The sequence below is a fragment of the Myotis daubentonii genome, chromosome 4, assembly GCF_963259705.1.
Source record: "Myotis daubentonii chromosome 4, mMyoDau2.1, whole genome shotgun sequence".
Lineage (NCBI taxonomy): Eukaryota > Metazoa > Chordata > Mammalia > Chiroptera > Vespertilionidae > Myotis > Myotis daubentonii.
This window is the reverse complement of record NC_081843.1, coordinates 91,031-101,576: the sequence shown is the minus strand read 5'-3', so window position 1 is coordinate 101,576 and position 10,546 is coordinate 91,031. Positions and strand designations below refer to the sequence as shown.

At 47.0% G+C, this 10,546-nt stretch overlaps 1 pseudogene; it reads right to left on the bottom strand.

The window, feature by feature from the left end:
* Positions 1–207: 207 nt before the first annotated feature.
* LOC132232609 (SR-related and CTD-associated factor 4-like) lies at positions 208–3,606 on the bottom strand (annotated as a pseudogene).
* Positions 3,607–10,546: the final 6,940 nt, after the last annotated feature.

The following is a 10,546-nucleotide window of genomic DNA, read 5'->3' as shown; positions in this document are numbered from 1 at the left end:
ATATTTTTTGTTACGAAAATAGAGTTTATTGAAAATATCCCTATTGTTGAGCTTTCACTGTTAACCTTGTCTTAAATTAAAAAAAAAATAGAGAGCACTTCTAATTACGATTTGTAAACTTTTTAAAGTCAAAACGTTAAAAAAGTTACAGCAAAAAGGGTAATATTTATTCATATTTTCAGTATTTTTTGTTATTTTGTGGCTATCAAATTGCTTACAGCGCCCCACCACTCCCAGGGGCGGCCAGCGGGAGCCAGTATGATACAGCATCTGTACACTGTACCCCAGCGTGCGTCCTTCCCGGGCGGCCAGCCGGCTAGCGGGCCTCGGCCGCCGAGGGGGCCTTCTCGGGGTCTGCGGGCGAGGTAGCCTCTGCGGGCCGCTCTTCAGCAGGCGGGGCAGGCGCCAGCTCAGGCGCCCCCTTGGCGGGGTCCGGGGCTGGGTCTGCGCTCCCCGCCTGGGTCGGGGGCGGCTCTGCGGCCCTGTCGGCCCCCTCGGCCTTCTCCTTGGCCCGGGCCTCCTCCTTCTCTCTGCGGGACTCTCTATCCCTCGAATCTCTCTCTCGGTCGCGGTCGCAGTGCCCGCCAGCCCGCTGGCCTCTGTCCTCCGTGTCTCTGTGTCTGTCCCGCTCAGGGTTCCTCCGTCCCCACTGTCTCCTCTCCCGGCCGCTGTTCTCCCTCCAGTTGCCGCGGCTCCCATAGCGGTCCTGCTCGCTGTCCACCCTATTTCCGAAGGACCTCCTTCCAAAACGCTCTTGGTACTGAACTGCTGCTGGCGGTTGTCATTCCTGAATGGCTGCGGCTGCTGCGTGGGGGGCTGCTGCTGGGCTGCTGCTGCCTCCCCTCTCTATCTTCAGCCCCCCCCCCCCGGGCCTGGCCCCGGGCACCCGAGCCCCGGCATGCCACTGGGCCGCACGAAGGGGCCGAGTGGTGGGAAGGGGCCTTTCACTCCATGGGGCGGGGGCATCCCGAAGCCCCCTGGTCTGAGCGGCGGGCCTGGGTGCATCATGTGGGGCGGCATGGGCCAGGGCAGCATCAGAGGGAAGCGCTGCAGGTGAGGCGGAGGCATTCCCAGCAGGCGCTGCAGGGGGATCAGCCCGGGCCGCGCCCCGAGGAGGCCCGTGGATGGCGCCTGGAGCCCAATCACAGGCCCAGGCGCAACTGCTTGAGAACCCAGAAGCGAGACAGGCTGGGTGACCGACTGGAGGGGTGAGCAGACTCGTGGGCAAGGCGGGCGGCGCGGCAGAGCCGTACATGTTCACACCATCACCAGACTAGGCGTTTCCTCTAGCCCCAGAAACCACTGTTGGAATGGGATTTCCAATAGAAAAGTCTTTGGTGGGGTCTTCGCTTTTACCAGCGATAGTAGAGTTTGGGATGCTCATTGGTGGTGTGTGAGGAGGAGGAATGGACACGGGTGGAGTTATAGGAGGTGGCGGTCCGGGAGGAAGAAAACCTGGTGGTAAATGCATTGGGTTGAATCCTGGGCGTAAAAGGGGTGGAGGAAGAGGCGGCGGAGGAACGCCAGGACCGAAGCCCAGCGCAGAATTCCCAGAGGCGGCGTGAAAGTGGACAGCTGGAGAGCACCAACCACAGGAGGCCCTGGCTGATGTGGGGGGACCTGTGGAGGAGGTACTGTGATAGGTGCAGGGACGGGAATAGGAGGGACGGGCACCGGCAAAGGCTTGGGTATGGGTGACACTGGTTCTGCATGTGAGCTTTCTGCCCCTCCATTCTGAGCAACTTCATTCTCATGCTTCTTGGGAATTCCTTTCCACTCTGGGTTAAGCGTGTCGCTGTCCAACATGCCTCCTTCACAAAAGCCCTCCAGCTCCTCAGGCTTCACTTTGTCCCAAGGAACGTAGGTCACACCCAGCTCCACGTCCCAATACTGCTTGGAGTCCGCCTTGATGCCTGTGTTTAAGGCCCAGACGATCTTTATGGACTTCTGGTTCACTTTATAGTTCCCTCGGCTCCGCTTCTGCAGGGCGTGGTAGGCATCTTGCCTATGCACCATAACAATGTAGGCACAGCCTCTGGGAGGAATCATATTAATCGATTCAATTGGACCAAACTCTTCTAAGAGACTGGAACGTCCTGCTGAGTCGTCCTTTTGTCCAGCTGTCCCACCCAGAGTGTAGTGCTACAAACGCTCGCGGTCTCGGACTTGACGGGAGGAAGGCCTTTCTGCCAGCCCTCTCTCTCTTTCTCTCGGTCCCGTCTTTCTTGGGATCGAGAGCGAGGAGAATGGCGGCGTCTGTCCCGGGACCGAGATCGAGAGCGTCGATGCCGAGACCGTCGAGATCTAGAACCAGATCGAGAGCGCCTCCTTTTTGGTGACCTAGATCTCGACTTTCTGTTATCAGACATATGCCGCTTCACCTCTTGAATACAAGGCTGTTCTACTTTCATTTCCTGCTGGGCTTTCTGTGCGAGCGGCTCACTGGGGGCCGGGAAGGGGGCCTGGAACTGCTGCTGCACGGGGGCAGCGGGAGGAAGCACAGGCGGAGCCAGGGCAGGGAACGCAGGCGGGGGCAGAAGGCTGAACCCTGGCATCTGTCCATTAGGAGGAAGTGGAACCTGTACCTGATGGTGCACTGGGTCCTGTTGCATTGCCATCATCGGTGGCTGAAACGGATCCATATTCTGATGTTGGGGATACGCTGGTTGCTGCATGCCATCTCCAGGATACCCAAAGGGCGCCTGCGGTGGAGATGCAGCGGGCAGGGCAGCAGCGGCGGGGCCGGGGCAGCAGCAGAGGTGGTACTGGCAGCAGCGGCAGCAGCATCTTCTTTCTTCGATTCTTCCACAGCTTCTGGCTCATCGTCATAATCAAATCGATCAAGTAGGTTCTTGTCAAACGCCGTGGCCTTCTGCTCAGGCGGTGGTGCCGGAGTTGTCGTTAACCGAGCTGTGACAGCCTGAGCCTGAGCCATCACAGCATTGTCAATGGCGGGAGGCTGTGGTTCTGGAGGCTGCTGAAAAGTCTGAAGGACCTGCTGAAGCTGCTGCCCTTGGGTCGTCTGAAACAGCCGGGCCACAGCAGCTAAAGCGTCCGAACTGGGCAGCTGCTGGACGGATGGCACAGAGTTTGTAGTGACCAGTGGGGGTTCAGAAGAAGCTTTAACTGGAGGAGGCAGTGAACCTTCATTGTTGGCGACGCTGTCGGGCCCGGGACGGCGCTGCTGCTCCCGTGCCATGTCCAGAAGGGGCTGGATAATTTCAATTTTGAATACTCCATTTTTTGCCAAAGGTTCAGCACACGGACTATTTTACTCTTATCTTCAGATGGACAAAGATATAAATATTGGAATGTGGCGGTTATGTTTTTAGAGAATCTTGGCCCCAAAACATCTTTATCAGTTCCAAACTGGTGATGAGACTGTCGTACAATTGAGTCGATTACATATAACCCTGGAACCTTGTATTCTGGTTTACACTTTTTGATGAACTTTTCTACTATTTGAACTACATGTTTATGACGCTTAATGGCTTTAATAGCAGCTTTTGTGATGAGAATCATCTTGGCTCCAGAGATGGGAGGTTTCATACCCATAAGTGAAAAGAGCTCCTGGTTGAAGGCCTTGACAGCGTCCATGTTCGCGCTGTGGCGCCAGGCCAAGGTCAAATGGTCACATAGACCTAGAGCGGGGCGGAGGGCCGGCGGGGGCGGGGGCGGAGCGGCGGGCGGGCAGAGCAGGAAGCCGGGCGGGCGGGCGGCGGGCCCTCAGCGCCATTCGAGGGCGGAGGAGTGGGCGCGGAGGCGCGGGGCCCCAACATGTCTGTCAGGCGGCGGCGGCGGGGCTCGGCATCTTGCTGGTCGGCCCGCGCCCCACGCTCTGGCCACAGGGCCCGGCTGGCGAGCGGGGCCTCCTCAGCCTCTGGTGGCGGGATGTCGGCAGCGGCCCCTAAACGTATTTTATTAATTTTTACAGAGAAGAAGGGAGAGGGATAGAGTTAGAAACATCGATGAGAGAGATCGATCCACTGCCTCCTTCAAGTCCCCAGTGGAAAACCCAGCTGCCTCCTGCAGGCCCCCAGTGCACAACCCAGGACCATCCGCAACCAAGGTACATGCCCTTGACTGGAATCGAACCTGGGATCCTTGAGTACGCAGGCCCATGCTCTATGCACTGAGCCAAACCGGTTGGGCTGGTTGTTTTTTTTTTTTGTGTGTGTTTTTTTTTAATATATTTTATTGATTTTTTACAGAGAGGAAGAGAGAGAGATAGCCAGAAACATCGATGAGAGAGAAACATCGATCAGCCGCCCCCTGCACACCCCCCACTGGGGCCGTGCCCGCAACCCAGGTACATGCCCCCGACCGGAACCGAACCCGGGACCCCTCAGTCCGTAGGCCGACGCTCTATCCACTGAGCCAAACCGGCCTCGGCTGGGTTTTTTTTTTAAATCACTTCTTGAATATTTTATAATCTGGAGATTTTCCTTTCATATCTTAGTCCTCCCTTTACCATATTAAGAAGTTATAACAAATGCCCTTCATCTTCTTTTCTTGAGGATTCTCGGGTAGAATCATCACACTACTGCAGAGGAAATGTATTACTTCTTCCTTTCTAGGTTCCTTGGCTGGCCTAATAACCAGATTGACATAAAATAGGTTAACCTAAGAAAAAAATCTAGTTTCATGTATACAGAAGCTCATAAAAATATGAGACTCAAAGAAGTGACCAAAACAGGTGGGCAAAAAAAAAGAATACATTTGTAAAGAACTGACAAACCAGAGCAGTTAGGGCTTGGGATAATAAATTAGTAAGTAATGAGGTTTGTTTACACGGTCTTCCCCGCGCTAAGTTTCCTAGCTCTGGTCATAAGGAAGTCCCTCCTCCTCCTGGAACAGGGAGGGTACCTTTCATGGGGCAGATTCATTTCCTACTTTGAGGGGGAAAGAGGCAGTTCAGAATGCCCTTGCTTTGGCTATTTTTCAGGTAACTTTAATTCAAAATAATCGATGTGCCAAAGTGGCATATTTTGGGATGGCATATTTTACTCCCCTTCGCCATTCAATGGAAGATCACACATCACCTGGATCTTCAGTAGGAAGTAATATTTGCTTTTCCCCTGAGAAGTGTTTTAAAACACCTTCCCTTTACTCAATGTGGTATAGGAAACAATCTTAGATCAGCAATTTTCCACCTTTTTCATCTCATGGCACACATGAACAAATTACTAAAATTCCACAGCACACCAAAAAAATATATTTTTTGCTGATCTGACAAAAAAGTAGATAGAATTTTGATTAATTTGTACCAGATGGCTATTGGTGTATAGACTGTTGTCAATTTTTTTTTTAATTTGACTAAGGAAAAAGATATCAGTATCGTTGACCAAATAGTCAGGTATTGCGAAGAAACCAAGATGGCGGCATAGGTAAACACCGGAAATTGCTGTCTCACACAACTGCTTCAAAAATACAACTAAAAGACAAAATGGACATCATCCAGAACCACAGGAAGGCTGGCTGAGTGGAAATTCTACAACTAGAAGGAAAGAGAAAAGCACACTGAGACTCAGAGGAGGTGCGGAGGTAAAGTGCAGAGGTACAGAGGCGCACGTGGCAAGGGCTGGCAACTGAGGACGCTATTGTCTTATTCAATCAGGAGGGAGTCTCAAGTTCCTGACTGCTCTGAACTCCAGTTTCATGGGAGTCTCTGGGGACCCAGAGTCATACAGGGTGAAACTGGACTGACTGGCATCAGGCAGAACTCGAGGGCAGCTTTCTCTCAGAGGTGCTTGCAGCGATTACCAGGACACTGAGACACGGGGCCTCTTAGCGTAGGACTGAGGATCAGCCATAGCTATTTGCACTGCCCCATTGATTCCCTGAGACCCCACCCCACCTAAGCAGAGCACAGAGGCTTTTGCATATGACAGGTCTGGCCCTTTGCAATCTGAAAATTACCTAACAAACTGCAGCTGGGTCAAGGAGAACCAGAACTTTCAAAAGAAAGCCCAAGACCCCACAGCAGCTTGCATTGCTTCACTGCTGGGCCTCATTTGGGCACCTCCAAACAAAGAAGAGGAATCTGCAGAACTCTCCATAGCTCCTGCTTGGTGGCCTCATGCAGAGGCTAAATTAGCAGCTCCTTAGAGATCCAAGAGCCAGTGTACCCAGTGATCAGAGTGGGACCATCCAGATTACAACTCCTCAGATCCATAAGGGAAACACTCAGGGGGCAGACTCAGTGAGCACCAAAGCCCCACTGAAGCAAGTCTTGCCCCAGAAGGGTGTCTCCAGCACAGAAGTTCTCCCACTGATTCTCACAGCTGATTCCCACAGTCAATTGGCCTGGAGGTCAATTCCTCCCAGTGAAACCTACAACAATCAGGGCTTAACTACAAGACTGCACAAAGCCCACAAAGGGGAGCACCAAGAGTGTTCACCTCAGATAATTGGGGAGACTGAGCCACTGGGCCCTATAGCACACCTAGCACAGTAAGCCACTCTATCAACACAGGAAAGCATAAAAAATGCGGAGACAAAGAAACAGGTCACAAATGACAGAAATGGAGGAAAGCAAACTACTGTATATAGAGTTCAAAACCACACTTATAAGGTTTTTTCAAGAATTTTCTAGAAACCACCAATAAATTTAGTAAGACCCTCAAAAAGTCTGGTGAGACCACCGATAAATTTAGTGAGACCCTCGAGGATATGAAAAAAGACCAACTAGAAATTAAGCATACACTGACTGAAATAAAGAATATTATACAGAGTTCCAACAGCAGACTAGAGGATCGCAAGAATCAACTCAAAGATTTGAAATAGGAAGAAGCAAAAAACACCCAATCGGAAAACAAAAAGAAAAAAGAATAAAAAAATATGAAGATAGTGTAAGGAGCCTCTGAGACAACTTCAAGTGTACTAACATCCGAATTATGAGGGTGCTAGAAGAAGAGAGAGAGCAAAATATTGAAAACCTATTTGAAGAAATAATGACAGAAAACTTCCCCTACCTGGTGAAAGAAGTCCAGGAAGCACAGAGAACCCCAAACAAAAGGAATCCAAAGAGGACCACGCCAAGACACATCATAATTAAAATTCCAAGAGCGAAAGACAAAGAGAGAATCTTAAAAGTAGCAAGAGAAAAACAGTCAGTTATCTACAAGGGAGTACCCATACGACTGTCAGCTGATTTCTCAACAGAAACTATGCAGGCCAGAAGAGAATGGCAAGAAATATTCAAAGTGATGAATACCAAGAATCTACAACCAAGATTACTTTACCCAGCAAAGCTATCATTCAGAATTGAAAGTCAGATAAAGAGCTTTACAGATAAGAAAAAGCTAAAGGAGTTCATCACCACCAAACCAGTATTATATGAAATGATGAAAGGTATCCTTTAAGAAGAGGAGGAAGGAGAAAAAGGTAAAGATACAAATTATGAAGAACAAATACACATCTATCAACAAGTGAATCTAAAAATCAAGTGAATAAATAATCTTATGAACAGAATAAACTGGTGAATATAATAGAATCAGGGGCTTAGAAAGGGAGTGGACTAACTATTCTCCAGGGGGGAAGGGGTGTGAGGGGTGCGGGAAGAGACTGGATAAAAATCGTACAGCTATGGATGAGGACATTGGGTAGAGGGTGGGTTGGGAACCGGTGGAGGGGAGCTATGGGGGGGGGGGAAGAGGAACAACTGTAATAATCTGAACAATGAAGATTTAATGAAAAAAAAAATAGTCAGGTATTGTATATTTTAACAATTCTTGTGGCACATGGGTTGACAATCTCTACTTTGGATGTAAGGGATGTAATGGAAAGGAAATGTTCAAACCAGATGTAACCACCCTCCTGAACAAGTCAGAATGGAGATAGTTATTTTTTCAAGAGCATGTTGAAGCATTGTAACTTTATCAAATAATAAAAACTGTATGTCTAGTGAATGCAACTGGAGTAAGTCTATAAGTAGAGCCTAAGAACTATTGCCAATTAGAAATAGGGCCCTGAGTCAACAAGCAATCATTCCTCGGGACATCAACAAAAAGAGCAGTTTAATTAGAGTAAAGACACCTGCAACCTGGAAAGGCAAAATCTAGACTGGAAAAAAAGTACAAATTATCATTTTTTTCTGTGGCCAAATTAATTAATAATGATTTTACTGTATTGCTTTTGTAAATTGTTGGTGTGTCTCATTTTATGTAACTACGCATAATAAAATGTTCATGGTTCTCATTTCAGTATGCATAGTTATAATTTCAAACAGTTCTCAACACTATCAGCCCTACTTTTACTGAGAAATACTTAATAATGTTTATATATGTAGGTTATAAGCTAAGATAAGCTTGTATAATAAAAAGAACACCAAACAAAGTGTGTTTTCATAGAGGGGGATCTATTTCTCTTTTAGGTAACAGTTGTGAGTTGCAGGTGTTTGATGGCAGGTGGGCAGTTCTGATCTCCAAGGTCATTCAGGGACATGGGTGTTCCGTTCTGCTTTCCTATCATCACATATTTTGTTGCCCTCCCCCACATGAGTGGAATAAACTCACAATCATTAGTCCCTAAGTCCTGGATAAAACAACACACACCCCAAACTTTTAAGGGAAAAATTTGATGTTGCTTATGCATTCCTCTTATATCCCATTGATAAAAATCTACAGAGACACATAAATGCAAGGTATTCTGAGTAATTTAATCTGTCTTGATAGATCATTTTCTATTATAGTTAACTAGAGGCCTGGTGCATGAAATTTGGGCATGGGTGGGCCCCCTAGGCCTGGCCGGCAATCAGGACCAATCAGATTCCCCGCCTCCCCACCTCCCCACCTTCTCCTTCCCTCGCTGCCTGTGGCAACTGCCACCCATCCCCCAGTTCCCCGTCCCAGCTTGGGCCCTGACAGCCAGGGGTAGGGACCCAAGAGGTTGGCCACCAGCTCTGAGGAGGGAGCCAGCCATCAGGCCCCCTGGGAAAGGGGCCACGTCCACTGCCACCCACCCCCAGTTCCCAGTCCCAGCCCAGGGGCCTGGCTCCGATCAGACGACCAGAGCCTTCCAGCCAGGGGGAGGGACTGGGAGGTTGACCGGTAGGTCTCATTGGTGATTGGGGTCTGTAGGCTGGGGGCCACTCCTGCGTTGAGCGTCTGCTCCCTGGTGCTCGTGTGCATCATAGCAACCGCTCGTTCCAGTCGTTTCATTGTAAGGTCACTTAGGCTTTTATATATAGATATAGATAGATATAGATATAGATATAGATATAGATATAGATATAGATATAAAGTCTCCATTGATATGAAACTGTGAGAATAGATATTGCAGGAAAATGGAATTAAGTACAAAACTAAACAAACAAATAAAAGCCCATACTGCTATAAAATAGTAAATATTTGCAAAATTAACTTATAACAAGGTAATATAAATATCTGATGACTATAAAGTCATCAGAAGCAAGTACGTTTATGAAGAAATCGCTTCAGATACAAAAGTTACACAGTAGCATTAAATTTGCATCTTAAAAACTATCTTCTACATTGACATTAATGACTTAATTATTTGAAATTGTTACCTAATTTTGCAAAATTCAAAATGAAAAAAGGTAGACTTTTCTCTCAATTCGCATATATTGTATTCCTAATAATTTTACTGTATAGTAAAATCATGTAAAAATAATTTGTTCTTATAATTAAAGCAGAGTAATGTTCTAGGCTTAATAATTATTAATACATTTTCCATCTACATGAATAACTGGTAGTTTTCTTGAAAGTTGTAGAGCATAAATCCATTATTTTCCCCCTCAAATAGACAATAATATCCTCTAATCACAGTGACAATCAAAAAATATCCCCAGATTGCCTTAGAAAGAAGTGAAAATGCCATTGGCAACCCTTGTCCAAATCAAATAAGTGTCTTATTGTTATCAAGTGTATTAAAAACAATCATGAAAGTATTTTCATGAGTAGATAACTCAGGTAGATACTCTTTAAAAGCAAGAATCAAGATCCAGGAGTTCAAGGAGAAAACTGGTAAGCAAGACACACCCGTTGTGAAATCAGAGTTCCTGAAGCTAAGTATATTTAAGGTTGTGTGCTAACCTTGGGATTAAAAGACCTGTGTATTTCATCAAAATAAGGCCTCTTATATTTGCACACATATGATAGCAGAGTCATAAAAATGTTCTGTATCCTCTCTATACAATTAATTTTCTTTGGTGTCTCCCACCTTCATATCAATGGCATTTTAAAAAATCAACCATTGCTTTTTCCACATTATTTTACTGAATAAAGTAATCAGTTACATCAGAGAAACAATAATCATGCTAATTTTTGTTCCAAAATTCATATAGCTATTTGGAAGATTTGCATATACTATATCATATACATGTAAGATTAATTATAATGAAACTATGTTGAACTACAACAATTATTTACTTGATTTCATTCTTCTGAGTTCATAAAGCACAATCTGTTGGATGCTTCCATGACTCCATGGCACTTCCTTTTGTATAAACATCACCAACAACCATCTTTCCCTTTCTGTTACTTTGAGAATTTCAGAGCTACTTCATTAAGAAGACCTTATTAAG